Genomic DNA, 21,103 nt, shown 5'->3' on the forward strand with positions numbered 1-21,103 from the left:
AAAAATTTCCGTATGAAATAACTAGGCAAGCTATAGCAAAATTTCTTTTCGTCCTACACTCTACTTACACAGGAGATACTCTATTCAGAGTTTGGTTTAATTTGAACAACTTTTTGACCCAATCAAAAATAACTATAGTTAAAATTCGCTAATCGCGAAATTTGCAAAATTCCGTATGAAAACCCAACTTTTTTGCTAGCCAAGTTATACCAAAAATTCTTTTGGTTTTACACTTTCATTACACTGGTGATACTCCATGCCGAGTTTGGTTTGATTTGGACAACTCCTTGACCTCACAAAAAAGACCATTTTTTCAAATTCGTTATTCGCAAAATTCGCAAATTTCCGTATGAAATACTAACCTTTTTCCCACACAAGCTATAGCAAAGTTTTTTTTACACTTTACCTACACAGGGGACACTCAATACCAAGTTTGGTTTGATTTGAACAACTCCCTGACGCGACGAAAAAGACCTTTTTTTAAAATTCTTTATTCGCAAATTCAAAAATTTCCGTATGAAATAACAACTTTTTTACTAGGCAACCTATAGCAAAATTTCTTTTGGTCCTACACTCTACTTACACAAGGGTTACTCTATTTAGAGTTTGGTTTAATTTGAACATTTTTTGATCCAATCAAAAATAACTGTAGTTAAAATTCGCTAATCGTGAAATTCGCAAAATTCCGTATGAAAACCCAACTTTTTTGCTAGCCAAGTTATACCAAAAATTCTTTTTGTTTTACACTTTTATTACACTGGTGATACTCCATGCCGAGTTTGGTTTGATTTGGACAACTCCTTGGCCCTACAAAAATGACTTTTTTTTCAAATTCGTTATTCGCAAAATTCGCAAATTTCCGTATGAAATACTAACTTTTTTCGCACACAAGCTATAGCAAAATTTTTTTACACTTTACCTACACAGGGGACACTCAATACCAAGTTTGGTTTGATTTGAACAATTCCCTGACGCGATGAAAAAGACCTTTTTTGAAAATTCATTATTCGCGAATTCAAAAAGTTCCGTATGAAAGAACAACTATATTTACTAGGCAAGCTATAGCAAAAAATTCCTTTTATCCTACACTCTACTTACACAAGGGTTACTCTATTTAGAGTTTGGTTTAATTTGAACAATTTTTAACCCAATCAAAATTAACTATAGTTAAATTTCGCTTATCGCGAAATTGGCAAAATTCCGTATGAAAACCCAACTTTCTTGCTAGCCCAGCTATACAAAAAATCTTTTTTGCTTTATATTCTTATTACACTGGTGATACTCCATGCCGAGTTTGGTTTCATTTGGACAACTCCTTGATCCTACAAAAAATACCTTTTTTTCAAATTCGTTATTCGCAAAATTCTCAAAATTTTTTTCACTTTACCTTCACAGGGGACACTCAATACCAAGGTTGGTTTGACTTGAACAACTCCCTGACGCGATGAAAAAGACCTTTTTTAAAATTCAATAATCGCGAAATTCAAAAATTTCCGTATGAAATAACTAGGCAAGCTATAGCAAAATTTCTTTTCGTCCTACACTCTACTTACACAGGAGATACTCTATTCAGAGTTTGGTTTAATTTGAACAACTTTTTGACCCAATCAAAAATAACTATAGTTAAAATTCGCTAATCGCGAAATTTGCAAAATTCCGTATGAAAACCCAACTTTTTTGCTAGCCAAGTTCTACCAAAAATTCTTTTTGTTTTACACTTTTATTACACTGGTGATACTCCATGCCGAGTTTGGTTTGATTTGGACAGATCCTTGACCCTACAAAAAAGACGTTTTTTTCAAATTCGTTATTCGCAAAATTCGCAATTTTCCGTATGAAATACTAATTTTTTCCCTACACAAGCTATACCAAAAATTTTTTACATTTTACCTACAGAGGGGAAACTGAATACCAAGTTTGGTTTGATTTGAACAACTCCCTGACGCGATGAAAAGGACCTTTTTTTAAAATTTATCAATCGCGAAACTCAAAAATTTCCGTATGAAAGAACAACTATTTTTACTTGGCAAGCTATAGCAGAAAATTCCTTTTGTCCTACACTCTACTTACACAGGGGATACTCTATTCCGAGTTTGGTTTAATTTGAACAACCTTTTGGCCCAATCAGAAATAACTCCAGTTAAAATTCGCTAGTCGCGAAATTCGCAAATTTCCGTATGAAAACCCAACTTTTTTGCCAGGCAAGCTATACCAAAAACTCTTTTGTTTTACACTCTTATTACACTGGTGATACTCCATGCCGACTTTAGTTTGATTTGGACAACTCCTTGACACGATAAAAAAGGAGCTATTTTTCAAATTCGATATTCGCAAAATTCGCTAATTTCCGTATTCAAAGCTAACTTTTTTCCTACACAATCTATAGCAAAATTTTTTTTACACTTTACCTACACAGGGGACACTCAATACCAAGTTTGGTTTGATTTGAACAACTCCCTGACGCGATGAAAAAGACCTTTTTTTAAAATTCATTAATCTTAAAATTCAAAAAGTTCCGTATGAAAGAACAACTATTTTTACTAGGCAAGCTATAGCAAAAACTCCTTTTGTCCTGCATTCTATTTACACAGGGGATACTCTATTCCGCGTTTGTTTTAATTTGATCAACGTTTTGGCCCAATCAAAAATAACTATAGTTAAATTTCGCTAGTCGCAAAATTCGCAAATTTCCGTATGAAAACCCAACTTTTTTGCTAGGCAAGCTATACCAAAAAATTCTTTTTCTTTTACACTCTTATTACACTGGTGATACTCCATGCCGACTTTGGTTTGATTTGGACAACTCCTTGACCCGATAAAAAAGGACCTATTTTTCAAATTCGATATTCGCAAAATTCGCAAATTTCCGTATTCAATACTATCTTTTTTCCTACTCAAGATAAAGCAAAAATTAATTTCTCCTACACTCTACTTACACAGGGGACACTCCAAACCAAGTTTGGTTTGATTTGAACAACTCCTTGCCGCGATGAAAAAGACCTTTTTTAAAGTTCATCATTCGCGAAATTCAGAAAGTTCCGTATGAAATAGCAACTTTTTTACTAGGCAAGCTAGAGCAAAATTTCTTTCCGTCCTACACTCTACGTACACAGGAGATACTCTATTCAGAGTTTGGTTTAATCTGAACAACTTTTTGACCCAATCAAAAATAACTACAGTTAAAATTCGCTAATCGCAAATTTCGCAAAATTCCGTATGAAAATCCAACTTTTTGCTAGCCAAGTTATACCAAAAATTCTTTTTGTTTTACACTTTTATTACATTGGTGATACACCATGCCGAGTTTGGTTTGATTTGGACAACTCCTTGACCTCACAAAAAAGACCATTTTTTCAAATTCGTTATTCGCAAAATTCGCAAATTTCCGTATGAAATACTAACTTTTTTCCCACACAAGCTATAGCAAAATTTTTTCTACACTTTACCTACACAGGGGACACTCAATACCAAGTTTAGTTTGATTTGAACAACTCCCTGACAAGATGAAAAAGACTTTTTTTTAAAATTCTTTATTCGCAAATTCAAAAATTTCCGTATGAAATAACAACTTTTTTTACTAGGCAACCTATAGCAAAATTTCTTTTAGTCCTACACTCTACTTACACAAGGGTTACTCTATTTAGAGTTTGGTTTAATTTGAACATTTTTTGATCCAATCAAAAATAACTGTAGTTAAAATTCGCTAATCGTAAAATTCGCAAAATTCCGTATGAAAACCCAACTTTTTTGCTAGCCAAGTTATACCAAAAATTCTTTTTGTTTTACACTCTTATTACACTGGTGATACTCCATGCCGACTTTGGTTTGATTTGGACAACTCCTTGACCCGATAAAAAAGGACCTATTTTTCAAATTCGATATTCGCAAAATTCGCAAATTTCCGTATTCAATACTATCTTTTTTCCTACTCAAGATAAAGCAAAAATTAATTTCTCCTACACTCTACTTACACAGGGGACACTCCAAACCAAGTTTGGTTTGATTTGAACAACTCCTTGCCGCGATGAAAAAGACCTTTTTTAAAGTTCATCATTCGCGAAATTCAGAAAGTTCCGTATGAAATAGCAACTTTTTTACTAGGCAAGCTAGAGCAAAATTTCTTTCCGTCCTACACTCTACGTACACAGGAGATACTCTATTCAGAGTTTGGTTTAATCTGAACAACTTTTTGACCCAATCAAAAATAACTACAGTTAAAATTCGCTAATCGCAAATTTCGCAAAATTCCGTATGAAAATCCAACTTTTTGCTAGCCAAGTTATACCAAAAATTCTTTTTGTTTTACACTTTTATTACATTGGTGATACACCATGCCGAGTTTGGTTTGATTTGGACAACTCCTTGACCTCACAAAAAAGACCATTTTTTCAAATTCGTTATTCGCAAAATTCGCAATTTTCCGTATGAAATACTAATTTTTTCCCTACACAAGCTATACCAAAAATTTTTTACATTTTACCTACAGAGGGGAAACTGAATACCAAGTTTGGTTTGATTTGAACAACTCCCTGACGCGATGAAAAGGACCTTTTTTTAAAATTTATCAATCGCGAAACTCAAAAATTTCCGTATGAAAGAACAACTATTTTTACTTGGCAAGCTATAGCAGAAAATTCCTTTTGTCCTACACTCTACTTACACAGGGGATACTCTATTCCGAGTTTGGTTTAATTTGAACAACCTTTTGGCCCAATCAGAAATAACTCCAGTTAAAATTCGCTAGTCGCGAAATTCGCAAATTTCCGTATGAAAACCCAACTTTTTTGCCAGGCAAGCTATACCAAAAACTCTTTTGTTTTACACTCTTATTACACTGGTGATACTCCATGCCGACTTTAGTTTGATTTGGACAACTCCTTGACACGATAAAAAAGGAGCTATTTTTCAAATTCGATATTCGCAAAATTCGCTAATTTCCGTATTCAAAGCTAACTTTTTTCCTACACAATCTATAGCAAAATTTTTTTTACACTTTACCTACACAGGGGACACTCAATACCAAGTTTGGTTTGATTTGAACAACTCCCTGACGCGATGAAAAAGACCTTTTTTTAAAATTCATTAATCTTAAAATTCAAAAAGTTCCGTATGAAAGAACAACTATTTTTACTAGGCAAGCTATAGCAAAAACTCCTTTTGTCCTGCATTCTATTTACACAGGGGATACTCTATTCCGCGTTTGTTTTAATTTGATCAACGTTTTGGCCCAATCAAAAATAACTATAGTTAAATTTCGCTAGTCGCAAAATTCGCAAATTTCCGTATGAAAACCCAACTTTTTTGCTAGGCAAGCTATACCAAAAAATTCTTTTTCTTTTACACTCTTATTACACTGGTGATACTCCATGCCGACTTTGGTTTGATTTGGACAACTCCTTGACCCGATAAAAAAGGACCTATTTTTCAAATTCGATATTCGCAAAATTCGCAAATTTCCGTATTCAATACTATCTTTTTTCCTACTCAAGATAAAGCAAAAATTAATTTCTCCTACACTCTACTTACACAGGGGACACTCCAAACCAAGTTTGGTTTGATTTGAACAACTCCTTGCCGCGATGAAAAAGACCTTTTTTAAAGTTCATCATTCGCGAAATTCAGAAAGTTCCGTATGAAATAGCAACTTTTTTACTAGGCAAGCTAGAGCAAAATTTCTTTCCGTCCTACACTCTACGTACACAGGAGATACTCTATTCAGAGTTTGGTTTAATCTGAACAACTTTTTGACCCAATCAAAAATAACTACAGTTAAAATTCGCTAATCGCAAATTTCGCAAAATTCCGTATGAAAATCCAACTTTTTGCTAGCCAAGTTATACCAAAAATTCTTTTTGTTTTACACTTTTATTACATTGGTGATACACCATGCCGAGTTTGGTTTGATTTGGACAACTCCTTGACCTCACAAAAAAGACCATTTTTTCAAATTCGTTATTCGCAAAATTCGCAAATTTCCGTATGAAATACTAACTTTTTTCCCACACAAGCTATAGCAAAATTTTTTCTACACTTTACCTACACAGGGGACACTCAATACCAAGTTTAGTTTGATTTGAACAACTCCCTGACAAGATGAAAAAGACTTTTTTTTAAAATTCTTTATTCGCAAATTCAAAAATTTCCGTATGAAATAACAACTTTTTTTACTAGGCAACCTATAGCAAAATTTCTTTTAGTCCTACACTCTACTTACACAAGGGTTACTCTATTTAGAGTTTGGTTTAATTTGAACATTTTTTGATCCAATCAAAAATAACTGTAGTTAAAATTCGCTAATCGTAAAATTCGCAAAATTCCGTATGAAAACCCAACTTTTTTGCTAGCCAAGTTATACCAAAAATTCTTTTTGTTTTACACTCTTATTACACTGGTGATACTCCATGCCGACTTTGGTTTGATTTGGACAACTCCTTGACCCGATAAAAAAGGACCTATTTTTCAAATTCGATATTCGCAAAATTCGCAAATTTCCGTATTCAATACTATCTTTTTTCCTACTCAAGATAAAGCAAAAATTAATTTCTCCTACACTCTACTTACACAGGGGACACTCCAAACCAAGTTTGGTTTGATTTGAACAACTCCTTGCCGCGATGAAAAAGACCTTTTTTAAAGTTCATCATTCGCGAAATTCAGAAAGTTCCGTATGAAATAGCAACTTTTTTACTAGGCAAGCTAGAGCAAAATTTCTTTCCGTCCTACACTCTACGTACACAGGAGATACTCTATTCAGAGTTTGGTTTAATCTGAACAACTTTTTGACCCAATCAAAAATAACTACAGTTAAAATTCGCTAATCGCAAATTTCGCAAAATTCCGTATGAAAATCCAACTTTTTGCTAGCCAAGTTATACCAAAAATTCTTTTTGTTTTACACTTTTATTACATTGGTGATACACCATGCCGAGTTTGGTTTGATTTGGACAACTCCTTGACCTCACAAAAAAGACCATTTTTTCAAATTCGTTATTCGCAAAATTCGCAAATTTCCGTATGAAATACTAACTTTTTTCCCACACAAGCTATAGCAAAATTTTTTTTACACTTTACCTACACAGGGGACACTCAATACCAAGTTTAGTTTGATTTGAACAACTCCCTGACAAGATGAAAAAGACTTTTTTTTAAAATTTTTTATTCGCAAATTCAAAAATTTCCGTATGAAATAACAACTTTTTTTACTAGGCAACCTATAGCAAAATTTCTTTTAGTCCTACACTCTACTTACACAAGGGTTACTCTATTTAGAGTTTGGTTTAATTTGAACATTTTTTGATCCAATCAAAAATAACTGTAGTTAAAATTCGCTAATCGTAAAATTCGCAAAATTCCGTATGAAAACCCAACTTTTTTGCTAGCCAAGTTATACCAAAAATTCTTTTTGTTTTACACTCTTATTACACTGGTGATACTCCATGCCGAGTTTGGTTTGTTTTGGACAACTCCTTGGCCCTACAAAAAAGACTTTTTTTTCAAATTCGTTATTCGCAAAATTCGCAAATTTCCGTATTAAATACTATCTTTTTTCCAACTCAAGATATAGCAAAAATTAATTTCTCCTACACTCTACCTACACAGGGGACACTCCAAACCAAAATTGGTTTGATTTGTACAACTCCTTGACGCGATGAAAAAGACCTTTTTTAAATTTCATCATTCGCGAAATTCAAAAAGTTCCGTATGAAATAACAACTTTTTTACTAGGCAAGCTATAGCAAAATTTCTTTCCGTCCTACACTCTACTTACACAGGAGATACTCTTTTCAGAGTTTGGTTTAATCTGAACAGCTTTTTGACCCAATCAAAAATAACTATAGTTAAAATTCGCTAATCGCAAAATTCGCAAAATTCCGTATGAAAATCCAACTTTTTTGCTAGCCAAGTTATACCAAAAATTCTTTTTGTTTTACACTTTTATTACATTGGTGATACACCATGCCGAGTTTGGTTTGATTTGGACAACTCCTTGACCTCACAAAAAAGACCATTTTTTCAAATTCGTTATTCGCAAAATTCGCAAATTTCCGTATGAAATACTAACCTTTTTCCCACACAAGCTATAGCAAAGTTTTTTTTACACTTTACCTACACAGGGGACACTCAATACCAAGTTTGGTTTGATTTGAACAACTCCCTGACGCGACGAAAAAGACCTTTTTTTAAAATTCTTTATTCGCAAATTCAAAAATTTCCGTATGAAATAACAACTTTTTTACTAGGCAACCTATAGCAAAATTTCTTTTGGTCCTACACTCTACTTACACAAGGGTTACTCTATTTGGAGTTTGGTTTAATTTGAACATTTTTTGATCCAATCAAAAATAACTGTAGTTAAAATTCGCTAATCGTGAAATTCGCAAAATTCCGTATGAAAACCCAATTTTTTTGCTAGCCAAGTTATACCAAAAATTCTTTTTGTTTTACACTCTTATTACACTGGTGATACTCCATGCCGAGTTTGGTTTGTTTTGGACAACTCCTAGGCCCTACAAAAAAGACCTTTTTTTCAAATTTGTTATTCGCAAAATTCGCAAATTTCCGTATTCAATACTATCTTTTTTTCCTACTCAAGATATAGAAAAAATTAATTTCTCCTACACTCTACCTACACAGGGGACACTCCAAACCAAAATTGGTTTGATTTGAACAACTCCTTGACGCGATGAAAAAGACCTTTTTTAAAGTTCATCATTCGCGAAATTCAAAAAGTTCCGTATGAAATAACAACTTTTTTTACTAGGCAAGCTATAGCAAAATTTCTTTCCGTCCTACACTCTACTTACACAGGAGATACTCTTTTCAGAGTTTGGTTTAATCTGAACAGCTTTTTGACCCAATCAAAAATAACTATATTTAAAATTCGCTAATCGCAAAATTCGCAAAATTCCGTATGAAAATCCTACTTTTTTGCTAGCCAAGTTATACCAAAAATTCTTTTGGTTTTACACTTTTATTACACTGGTGATACTCCATGCCGAGTTTGGTTTGATTTGGACAACTCCTTGACCTCACAAAAAAGACCATTTTTTCAAATTCGTTATTCGCAAAATTCGCAAATTTCCGTATGAAATACTAACTTTTTTCCCACACAAGCTATAGCAAAATTTTTTTTTACCTTTTACCTACACAGGGGACACTCAATACCAAGTTTGGTTTGATTTGAACAACTCCCTGGCGCGACGAAAAAGACCTTTTTTAAAATTCTTTATTCGCAAATTCAAAAATTTCCGTATGAAATAACAACTTTTTTACTGGGCAAGCTATAGCAAAATTTCCTTTTGTCCTACACTCTACTTACACAGGGGATACTCTATTCCGAGTTTGGTTCAATTTGAACAACGTTTTGGCCCAATCAAAAATACCTATAGTGAAAATTCGCTAGTCGCCAAATTCGCAAATTTCCGTATGAAAACCCAAGTTTTTTGCTAGGCAAGCTATAATCTAATTACACTAATGATACTCCATTCTGAGTTTGTTTTGGTTTGGAGATATCCTTGACCCAATCAAACAGACCTATTTTCAAAATTCCTTTTTAACGACACTCAAAAATTGCGTTTGAAATCCCTATGAAATACTTAACTTTTTACTAGACAAGTTATAGCAAAAACTCCTTTTGTCCTACATTCTACCTTCTACTTATTTAGTTTTCATAATTGAGATCAATTTTTCGTTTCTTTGGTGCAAAGCACTTGCTCACGCAATGCTTCCACTGCTGGAAACATCATCTGGTTTGTTTTCAGATTTGTTTTCAGGTGTACAGACAATTGTATCATGAACCATGGCAGGTGTTGGTGATTCGCTAAAACTTTCTGGGCTCTCAATATCTGGTTTCATTTTCCAAATGCTTTCAACCAGTTCAAGATCTCTCCAGTAGCTCTCATGATTTGCATACAGTGGGATTTTTTTCACGTCATAATCGTAAAAAATTTTTCTTACTCCATCGTCAAATACAAACCCTCTGACTTAAGAAGTTACAAAATCCAGCAAGTATTGAGCTCCTTTCATAAGGCCTTTCTCAAAATGAAATGACTGAATAAAATCAAAAATCACAATAGACACAGCCATGTGATTTACTGTAACCCACTCATCTAACTGATAGTCCTGCTGTACAATGATAACAGTCTGTTTTTTGTAAGTCTCATAAGCAATTGTTCGGCTGTCAGGCGTCGATTCCGCCTTTAGAAAGATGGCTAGAGGAGACATTACAATTATTTCCTTGATTATAGCAGAATTTTGGTAATCGAATTAAACAATAGGAATCTGTAGTCGAAATCCAGGAACAATTCTGCTAAATCAAATTTGGAGTTGAGCAAATGAAAAATGAAGCGAAAATTAGGAACTGAAGAGTTCAGTAATAATTCTAAACTAAGGCGTGTTCAATCAATTCCTTCCGTTTTTGTTGTAAAAGTTTAATCAAGTAGCTATTACATACAAGTTCATTACTTTCAAATCCTCGTATTTTAATTGAACCTTAGTATACTAATCGTTTTGTCGTTTCCAATGTTTCCGTGCTAGCTGTACACACCCAATTTTATTACTTTCTTATCTAGATCAATTAATGAAAGCAGTATGTTGTTAAAATACCAAACAGTGTTGATTTGAGGAATGCCATGTAGATCAAAAGATATATAAGGCTTTAAGGTTTGTTAATGTCTGGGACTTAACATGTGTTCTCGCAATAGTGTTTTGTTACACTCGTGGGTTTGTTGAATTTTGGAACAAAACTTGACCTCACTGCTTTTACGCTACCTTTCGTGTCTGCATAGCACTCGAACGTATTTAACACTTTCTTATCAATGGTAATCAACAGTACAACGTATTGTTAACATTTTTTGTATACGTTTTGTGTGTATGAATTTGTGTGTGTTCTATGTGTGGTTACTAGTGTATTGTATAAACTATTTATGAGGATACATACAAACTAATACCAGCATATGCAAAGAACATTCTTTTATTGCTTCCTTATCTTGAAATAGTTTCAAAGGAATTTGCTTTTTGTATGATCAAGGTTAAGTATGTGTTTAATGAATCAAATAAATTTTTTTTGTCTGTTGTTAATAAATCGTTTTCCGACGCAGGGACCAGTAATCCATTTTTTTATATTTGAATCATTTTAATGCGCAGCCAGGCTAGCGAAAAGAAGGTATGCGTCTTGAAAAGCCAATTCAATGCAAAAATTGTTTGAACAAAATTCACGAAAATTACTTATCGGTTTCATCAATATACCCAAACAACAGCGTTAGGTTAAATTATTTTCTGGCTACAAGTGAATATTTTAGTGAAATTGAAGGGTTTGATTTTAATGTAGCACTAAAATTGAGACCCTACGTTGGTATTATCGGCATAGATAATTCGTCAGTAGATAAATACTTGAAAATCTCAAAAGTTTTACGTTTGCAATCTATTTTACACGACAGGTGGTTTCATATACGAAATATATAAACAAGGTCCTGGTTACTCTTATATGCTCCCGTGGAAAAGCGGCAAATGTTTTAAGGGACATTTGTCGGGAATATTGTTTTGCTTATATATAAAGGTTCTTTATCCGTCAATTTTTCATTTATTGGAATGTTGAGCAGCAAAACGGTTGTGTTAGACGTTGAAGGGTTTCACCACAGAAAATAAAAATTTTTTGTTAAAGAATTTGGTGTTTGCACCAAGGACTATTTTGACTGCGTGTCGTTTTTACCTTCAACAAGTTATAGTGAGTTAACAACTCAACAAAAGCAATCTTTCAGTTGGTTGACTAGAAATTTGCACGGCATTGAGTGGGACACAAGAAACTATCCTTATATTTATCATACACAAAAAATTCAAAGCGTTCTTTTGAGGAATCCGGGTACAATATTCTACGCTAAGGGAGAGGAAAAAGTAATATTTGTGGCAGATTTGCTTGAGAGCTCTATCATTGATCTGAATTCACTCGCGTGTCCTTCGATATCAGTGAACTAATTTAAACAAAACTGTAAAAATCTTTCAACGGGCAAACACTTTTTCAACAAACATTTTCACAAAAGAAAAAGCCATTTTCTATATCAAATTGATAACAAATGAGAGAGGAATTGACGAAAGTGGAAGCACCCTTGTCACCGAGCTCAAAAATTTGCGCCTCCATTACGGGGACGGGAATCTGAGTTTTTCAATTTCCAAAGACGAAACCATAAAAACCGAAAACCATTTTTTACAGAGAAAAGTCAAGTTGTTGCTGACTGAGGACAAAATGCGCTCATTCACTCGTTTAGTATACTATGCTGAACCTTTTCTTCAGTGGAGAAAGCAGAATGTCAAGAATGTCAAGAACTCAACCCAGAGTCTGTCCTCCGAGACTCTTACTGATGTCGAAGCGCCCGGTTGGTGAAGAAATTGACAAGAACGACCTTCACTGCCAATAGAGATTCAACACTTGGTGAAGGAAGAGAGATTACACAAAATTGTTCATTATAACAAAACTGAGAGACTTTCAAAGTGCTTTATGGTTCATATGAAAGACTTTCTAACTGAGTTCAATTACTAATAATTGTTTTATGTAGCGTGATTTTTTTTTTTCATAACACTTTTTTTTGTCTGGAGATGGAGGGAGTAACAGTTGATCAAGTTGACGCTGTTGTAGAAGAAAGTTTTTTTGAAAAAGAAAGTAGCAGCAAATCTTCATGGAAATTGTGCAATCAAACAACGCTGACACGGTCAGGAGTTGTAGTTTTCGTTCAAATAATTGTTATTGTACTGCTGATATCACTTTGTATTGTTAAATTAACTATTTTGAAACCAAATTCTGAAGAAACTTCAGTTTCGATATCAATATTGTCTAGTTTAGTTGGTTAAATTTCACCAAATCCAAGACTATGAAAAAAATTATATCTACGCAAGATAGGGTCTTCATGGCCGTTGTAGGGCCTTCAGGTTGTGGCAAAATAGAGTCAATTTTCAAAATGTTGATTGGAAACACATTTTACCAAAATTTAACAACATTATTTTTTTATACAGAGATATGCACCAAATATACATCAAAATGGAGAAAACACTTGGTGTTACGTTTAAAAAGCACGCCAATTTAGAATTTTTAGTAGCCTTGCAAACTCCTGATAATAGGCGACTCGTGTGAAGAAATTTACAATGAAAAGAATTTGCTAAATTGGCTACTGCAGGGCGTTACAAAAACAATAATGTTATTTATATATAGCACAACCTTTATCAACAGAGCAAGGGGTCTCGTACAATAGACTTGAAGACAACACACGTCATTTTATTCAAATGAGCTCGCAATATTCAGCCAGTCGAAATTTTAGGCAAAGAGCTAAACCTTGTTAAATTTTTAAAACACTGCTATCAACTGGCAACGAAAGACCCGTTTGGGCATTTGCTTATCGATCTTGGTCCAAAAACTTCTGATTGTTTACGATACTGTTCAAATATTACTGTGCCAGGTCCTACAGTTTTCTATCTTCCATCTGATAAAGCAGAAACATCTCCTCTAAACAATGAAAGACAAAAAAAATTATCTATACTTAAGCAAATGGTACATTTGCAGACGAAACAGTTAAGGAAATATCTGCGTAGTTGTGATAGTGATGTTATACTGGTTTTGTGTGAATGTCTTCACAATGTTTTACTGGGCCATGTTAGAGTGAATGTAAGAGACTTAGAAAATTTTAGACTCATATTTGAAGGTGTTCTCAAGAAAAATTCATCAACGGATAAACGACGAGCACTTTTACCAACAAAAACCGGTTTTGAACTGAATCAACTCAATATTAAAATTTGTTTCATCCATTTGAGTTAAGCAATGTCAACTGCTGAAGAGTTTGTTTTGATTCCCAAAGTAGTTTATGAAGGAGCAACCATATTCCTCACAAAGTCTAAATGTTCCAAGAATTCAGCATAGAGGTGGTCAATTTTCGTTTACGAACCGTATGCAACCAAATGAAAACACTGACAAAGAGAACCAAGAAATTTTGGATACAAGGGAAACAACTAATGCTACTGGGTTGTCAAAATTACAAGCGGACAAAGTTCTTCAAAATCTCAACATGCTAGCGCCACCGAGATTTACCAGGACGGAAATATAGTTAACCTCATTAAAGAATCAAAAAAGTTGTTATAGGCGAAAATGAAAATTTCATTGTTGACCGAACCGCGACAGGAATAAATTTCCCTATTTTTCTCTATGGATTGCAGCAACCAACTCAAAAACTAAGTAATCCAGATTATTTCAAAATTCTAGAGGCCTTAAACATGACAAAGAAGACTTGGTGATCAACAGTAATGCTAAAATTGCGATCCGGAAAAGAACTCATAGAGTTACCAACAAAAAAGAAAAAGAAAATTTTGCACCAAAAAGAAGCAAGCACAAAGAAACCAATCAATTACTCTCAGAGGAGTCCTCAGACGCCGGAAGTGGTTTCGAAGCCTCAAAGGAAGACAGAACTGAACAGGAGGAGAAGGACTGGGAGTCTTTCAACGAATGAGAAATAATTGCTTGAGTTAAAATACACGAAAGGTCCCGCAGCATACGGAAGCATAAAAAATCTACAAAAATTCACATATTTGTAACCAAGTAAAATGAAATTGTTCCTAGAGGACAAAAATACTCACACAAAGCATAAAAATATAGAAAAAGATTTCCAACACTGAAAGTTATTGCTTACGACATAAACGAGATTTGGTCGCTAGACTTGGCTTATGTGGATAAATTAGCAAAAGAGAACAATGATGTAAAATATTTGTTGGTTGCGGTGGACTGTCTCTCACGTTATCTACGCGTTGAACCCTTAAAATCAAAGTTCGCCACAACAACAGCAGATGCCTTTATGAAAATGATAAAGAACAATCAACCTAAAAAATTGTGGTTATATGCTGGTACAGAATTTAAGGGCTCCTTCAGCACTCTCTGTCAGAAAATGGATATTAAAAATTAAGAAACTTTCAGCGAAAAGAAATCAGCATTTGCAGAAAGAAATATACGATCGCCCAAGAATTTGATATACTAGTATTTAGAGGACAAACGGACATACTCCTATATTAATCAATTGCAGAGCTTTGTACAAACCATTAACTCTAGAGTCAACAGAGTAACGAAATTGGCGCCCAATAAAGTGACAAAGAGTGACTTTCCTTACTTGATATCATTAATTTTTAATACGTCAGCAAAACTAGTTCGTCGACCAAAATTTTACATTGGGGACTTTGTGCGAATATCAAAAGCGGACCTTCCTTTTAGAAAAGGTTACAAGCAAACATTTACCAACCATGTTTTTGAGATTTACGATATACCTACAACAAATTCTCCTACTTTTAGTCTCATTGACGCATCATCATTGACCAAGAACCAGTCAAGGCAAAAATTTATGAATTAGAGTTGGTCAAAGTTAGAGACAACAGTAGTGAATTAACAAAACATGAATTAATTCACGGTTCAATTAGTTTCATCAGCCTCGACAAATATTTTCCCTCGAAACACCTTGTCCTCATTCAAAACTTATTGCAATGAAGAAATTAATTTGGAGGGATATTGGCGAGTTGCACTAATTGAAATTATCTTCCCGGCAAAAAAAATCAAGTGAATGAAAGTGATCTGAAGATATTTTCTTCTGAAGGTCTTAAGTTTTATGAGAAAAGTTTTCCATTTGATGCTGTCTCCAGACCATACGGAGGAGAACGAGCTATTATTGGAACTGGTTCCTATGAAAACCGTGACCATCTTTTGAGATCCATAAAAAAGCAACTGAATTGCCTCACTTTGACTATCAATTAAACAAAATCAACGAAAGTTTATTCCTCTTTTTTGGTAAAAAACGAAAGAATTACTTTTTCGGATAACGAAATTCAAAGCATTCTAGGTTTCAACGGTATTCTTGATGGGTCTGGTTATCATATTGGATACAAGATGTTGGAAACTTTTGAAAATCTGACCATGGCAGATGACGAAGAAAAAAGTTTTGCTGGTGATTATCCTTTTAATTTGTCTGCAGGGAAGCAACTGATTTTTGTTTACGTTAGCATAATTGAGTATCAATACGTAGGTGATTCAAAAAAACGCCTGAAAAACGGTAGCCCCTGCGAAATTGAGCCAACACACAGAATTGTTTTCAGCGACTTGGAATACAAAATTTATTATCAAAAAATTTTCAGTCAATTGAAATTCAATTGCGGACAGAAACTGGACAGTTACTTCCTTTCGCTGGAACAAGAAAAGTTATTTTGACTTTAATTTTTAAAAAAATCGAACAAATGGAAACCTACTATCAACAGCAATCGGTATCATCATAATTTTCAGGACACTTTAGCAGCAGGTATTGGCACAGCCGCATTACCGATTGCAAGAAAGTTTCTCTGGCCTGCAGCCAAAAAAACTGGACGTGAATTAATTGTTCAAGCAGCCCCTGAGCTGGTAGAGGTTGTTACAAAGAAAAAGTCTCCAAAACAAGCAATAAAATTGACTGTGCAAAAAACTGTAAGAAAACAAGTGCGCGGATCAAAAACAGGAAGAATGCGTAAATTAAAAACTAACCGTGAAAAGCCAAAACATGAAATTCGTAAGAAGAAGACTTCGACGAGAAGTCGATCAAATTTCTTTTCTAAAGTTCAAAAGTATTACTAATTTTTTGCCCGCAGAGGCAACACACGCCTGACTTGATTTGTTTGAAAAACAGCCTCTGCTTATTAATTTGATAATGCTTTTACTCAAGAAGTTGGACCTGCCTACTCCACGGACGGTCCAATGCTTGAGTTTGAAGTTTTGGGCGATAGGAACAATTTCAAAGATTTACAAAATCTTTTCCTTGAAATTGAATGCAAGATCTCCCGAAACAATGACAGCGATTTAAGGGCAGAAACTGATGCTACAAATACAGACGCGCCATACTTTAGCAACAATGCATTACATTCTTTATTTTCAGAATGTGTTAAAATTTCCAAGACAAACTGAAACTATGCGCACAAAGCATTCATTGAAACGGAATTTTCTTCAGGAAAAACTGCAAAAAAACACATGGCTAGCCTGTCAGGGATATTATTACGAGGATGAGCCAGCTAAAATTGATGGCACTGACGGTCGTGCGGACGAATTAGCGGCCAGAAAAGCTCTTGTCGCTAATTCCCAGGAAAGCTATTTTTTTGGAAAGCCGGCGAGTGATATTTTAACTTGTGATAAACACTTAATTAGTGGTGTTACTCTGCAAATTTCATTTAGAAGGTCTACAAAGGATTTTGCTATAATTTCAGATTCAAACAAACACAACAAAGTTAGAATGATTGAAGCTAATCTCTACGTTAGAAAAATGACAATAGCGGATCAAGTTTTGACGGCTATTGAGAAAACTCTACTAAAACCACCTGCCGTATATTGCTAAACAGAAGTATTGCCTCAACCTTTTCTAGCTACAACTGGATTAGGAAGCTCGAGCCATGAGGACATTTTCTCGAAAGAACCTGTACGACGTATAATAATTGCGATGGCAACAAATCAAGCATACCTCGGAACTAATCGCACTAATCCTTTTCACTACCAGAAATTCAATTTGAGCCAAATTGTTCAAATTGTTGCTAGTAAAAAAGGTCAAACTATTGTTGGAACTCCGGTCTCAACAACTTTTAACCACCGCATTTACTTGAATACTCTGGAAGCCCTGGATTTTCTTGACAAAGGTGGGCATGGCCTGACTTTGGACAATTATTCCAACCATTTTATTATGGCTTTTGACTTAATTTCAACACAGGAGGCTTCTCATGATTTTATTCATCCAGAACTTACAAATTGCTCAATTTCAGTTCAACTTACATTTGACGGAGCATTGGCAGCCAACGTAGAGATTTTATTTCTGGGCGAAAGAAGCTCAACCTTTTTTTTTAATTCGGAACGAAAGGTGACAAAAAACTCAATTATCACCTACCCCAACGATGGATAGTGATGAAATACGCTATTTGTTGGGAAAATGTATTCATTTGAAATATTATTTTTATGGAGTTTTTGCTGCGATCAGTTTCCCAAAGCTAACAAGAGGAGGATTAATAATAGGTAATGCCTCACCAGCGCAATATGAAGGAAGACATTGGATGGTTATTTCGTTTCACGAAAACAAAGTTTATTTGGCTGAACCGCTTGGAATCACGATACAAAACTACCAAATAATGTATTCCCGTCTGGTACAGTTTTACAATGAAGTAACTCAAGTTCTCAAACCTGAGCCAGTTCAAAATCAAAACTCAAAACTCTAAGGATTTTCTTGCATTTAAATTGCGCACTTTAAAAAACATTTTAATTAACGTTTTTTTGCTCAATTCTTTCCTCTAAAACAACAATTAACACAATTATTAATAAGAAGATTTCGATTCCATATCAAAATTTATAAAAATCAAACTATTGTCAACATTCAAACAACCATTGCAACTATTTAATATATCAAGTATTTTGGAAAGCTCACCGTAAAGATCACCATTATAAATACTATAGCAGCTATCAATCATACAATTAGGCAAAAAGTCAGTTTCAGTTTTAACACTATTAGTAAAAACACAATCAACGTTAGGTAGTTTTCTCTTAGAGTTTGAAAAGTGCATTTGGTGTTGTTCGTTGTAGATCACCGCTTCGTTAATTTTGTGCATTATTTCTCCACAAAAACTTTGTTAAATTGATTTCAATAAGTAGTTTGAAACAAGTGAAGAGACAAGGTATAATGAATAGTTTGGATGCTGTAGACTTGAAAAAATCAGGAAGTTGATCATTGGAAGCAATAACATGATAATGAGATCCAGGTACTTTACAAAAGTCGTCATTCATATGCAAGCTGTGGGCAAATGTCTTTGTTACTGTATGGTCAAATATAGGCTCACTTCAACATACGAAGTAACGATATTGTTCGGCAAACTGGCGAAAATATTCCGGTGTGCGCTCAACCATTGCCTCCACCATTTTACTAATTATTTTTCTTTGTCACTTTCATTTGCTTTATTTGTTATTTTTTGTCGTAATTTTCTTGCTCTGCCACCTATGCACTGAGATCTTTCTTCGAGATCACTTTCACGAACAGATCGTTGCCTTCGTTTATTTTTCTTTGCAATTCCTCGAGACGATAGATCTTGAATCATTTTTAGTTTCTGGCCGAGAAGATCGAATTCAGCAGCTGAGAGAGTTATTCTCTGGTTAAAACGAAAGTCCTCGGAATCTTTTTAAAGAGTCGTAGAGTAATATATGTTCCCGTGATTTCGTATGTTTTCACTGAATCAACAACAATTGGTTTGCTAGAGCACAAAATTTTGTGGTAAAAGTCACTATTATCGTGAAAGAAAAAATTTTCAGTCATAACTTTGTTTCCGTTGTGGACATGAAATACACGTTTAGTGGAATTAACACGCTGTAAGAGGAATTTAAGAAATGCGGCTTGATTTTAATTGAATCGTAAAGAAAATGCAACACCAATTAAACCATTTAAGACCAATTTTCCTCACTTTGGCTTTACATGGTTGATTGCACAGATATGAGAAAAATAGAACTCAAACTCAAACTCAACCTAATTTTATGGTTGCCACACCCAAGTAATGTCTACCATGTAGTGAACTCATACATTAACATTTCAATGAAGTCTTCATAGATACAAAAATGTGTTAATCGCCGGCAAAATTGTCCAAATCATGCCCCTTTTTGTTCTTAATCTCTCACACTTTTCAATCCACAATTTTGGCACAAATAATTGAAATGACTTTGTACACTGAATACTGTACAATTGGACGTCAGCTATTTTAGCCCACTGTTCTTTTAGAACATTTGGTTCGCAAAATAGTGATAGTTCTAACTAATAACATAAAAATTAACAAAAAAAAACAAATGTTCAGCACCCAGTTAATCACTATTATTTGTTTCGCGAAGGTGTTAAGATGACAAAGTTTCATCACAAATTGCATTTCAACTAAGAAACATTACTCTATTCTACATTCTTCGGCCAAGAAACATCAATTTTTTCACTTTTTTGTCAAAAAATAACAAAAAAGTAACATGCAAACAACACCCAATAACTGATTATTAATTGTTCGAGCAAACTTTGATATTTTAAAACTTTGTTGTCCACTCCCTTATAACTAGCATAGAACATTATATTCTACATTCTTACCTCAAAAATTAACAATTCCTGCACATTTTTGGCCTTTTTCATCAAAAATTACAAATAATGTAGTTACAAGTTATCACTAAATATAAACCCGATTCCAGGACAGTTTTTCTCGTATCATGTTTTAACAGTTTTTAAATTATATAAAAATGCTCATCAGCGGTGAAAAACAATTTTTTTTAACATTTAAAACCAAAAAACAGCAATTTTTGCACTTTTTTTTCAAAATTTTGTCTGTTTTTGACGCAAAATTGATTCAAAAATACACCTTAAGCGCTCCACTCAAACTATTTTCAACCCGTAATTTTACCAAAACTCAATTGACTCCCATATCAAACATGTCCCGACACTGTAAGAAAGCGATAAAATCACTTTTTTAGCAGATTTTCAGACAAATTTTAAATCCAATTTCTTCAATTTTCCAGTCAGTTTTCACGATATTTTGGCCGCCATTCATTCTCATGCGCTATGTTCAGTTCGAAACTGTACTTGAAACTTCTCTCCAGGCTTGAAATTCAACAAACTTCCAATTTCAATACTTCGCAGTAGCTTGTTAATTCAAACATATGGGCAATAAAACCCATAAAATTAATACCACTTGTGCGGTCTCAGACTCGCAAAACTATTAATTTTCTTACAGGGGAACGAAAATTTATCAAATTTAAACTATCTTTTTCTTCCCTTACCTCAGTATTCCAAAGTTTTACAAGTTTCACTCATTCACCACACCAAATTTTTCCAAAAATTTTCCAAAAAGTTCCACCACTCTCACAACACCAAATTCACAAAAAATTACAAGTCTTTGCCAACCACGAAAAACAAAATTTTCGCAAAATTTTACAAGTTTTCGAAAAGGATACCTAAAAAAGGCCATGCTGGTATTGTAACGGGGGAGACAGGTTCCCCCCGTTAAAATACCGGCATTTCCACTACTACTTACGTTTTTATTCAGCGGTATCGGCCTATTTTGCATATATGCATAT

General features: G+C 34.1%; 1 protein-coding gene across 1 annotated transcript in view; it reads left to right on the plus strand.

Moving 5' to 3' along the window:
* The window catches only part of LOC142351652 (uncharacterized), a 110,988-nt gene that overhangs the window by 53,247 nt on the left and 36,638 nt on the right, over nucleotides 1-21,103 (plus strand). The gene's annotated exons all lie outside the window — the stretch shown is intronic.

This window comes from Convolutriloba macropyga, chromosome 13 (assembly GCF_964194025.1).
Source record: "Convolutriloba macropyga chromosome 13, txConMacr16.3, whole genome shotgun sequence".
Lineage (NCBI taxonomy): Eukaryota > Metazoa > Xenacoelomorpha > Acoela > Convolutidae > Convolutriloba > Convolutriloba macropyga.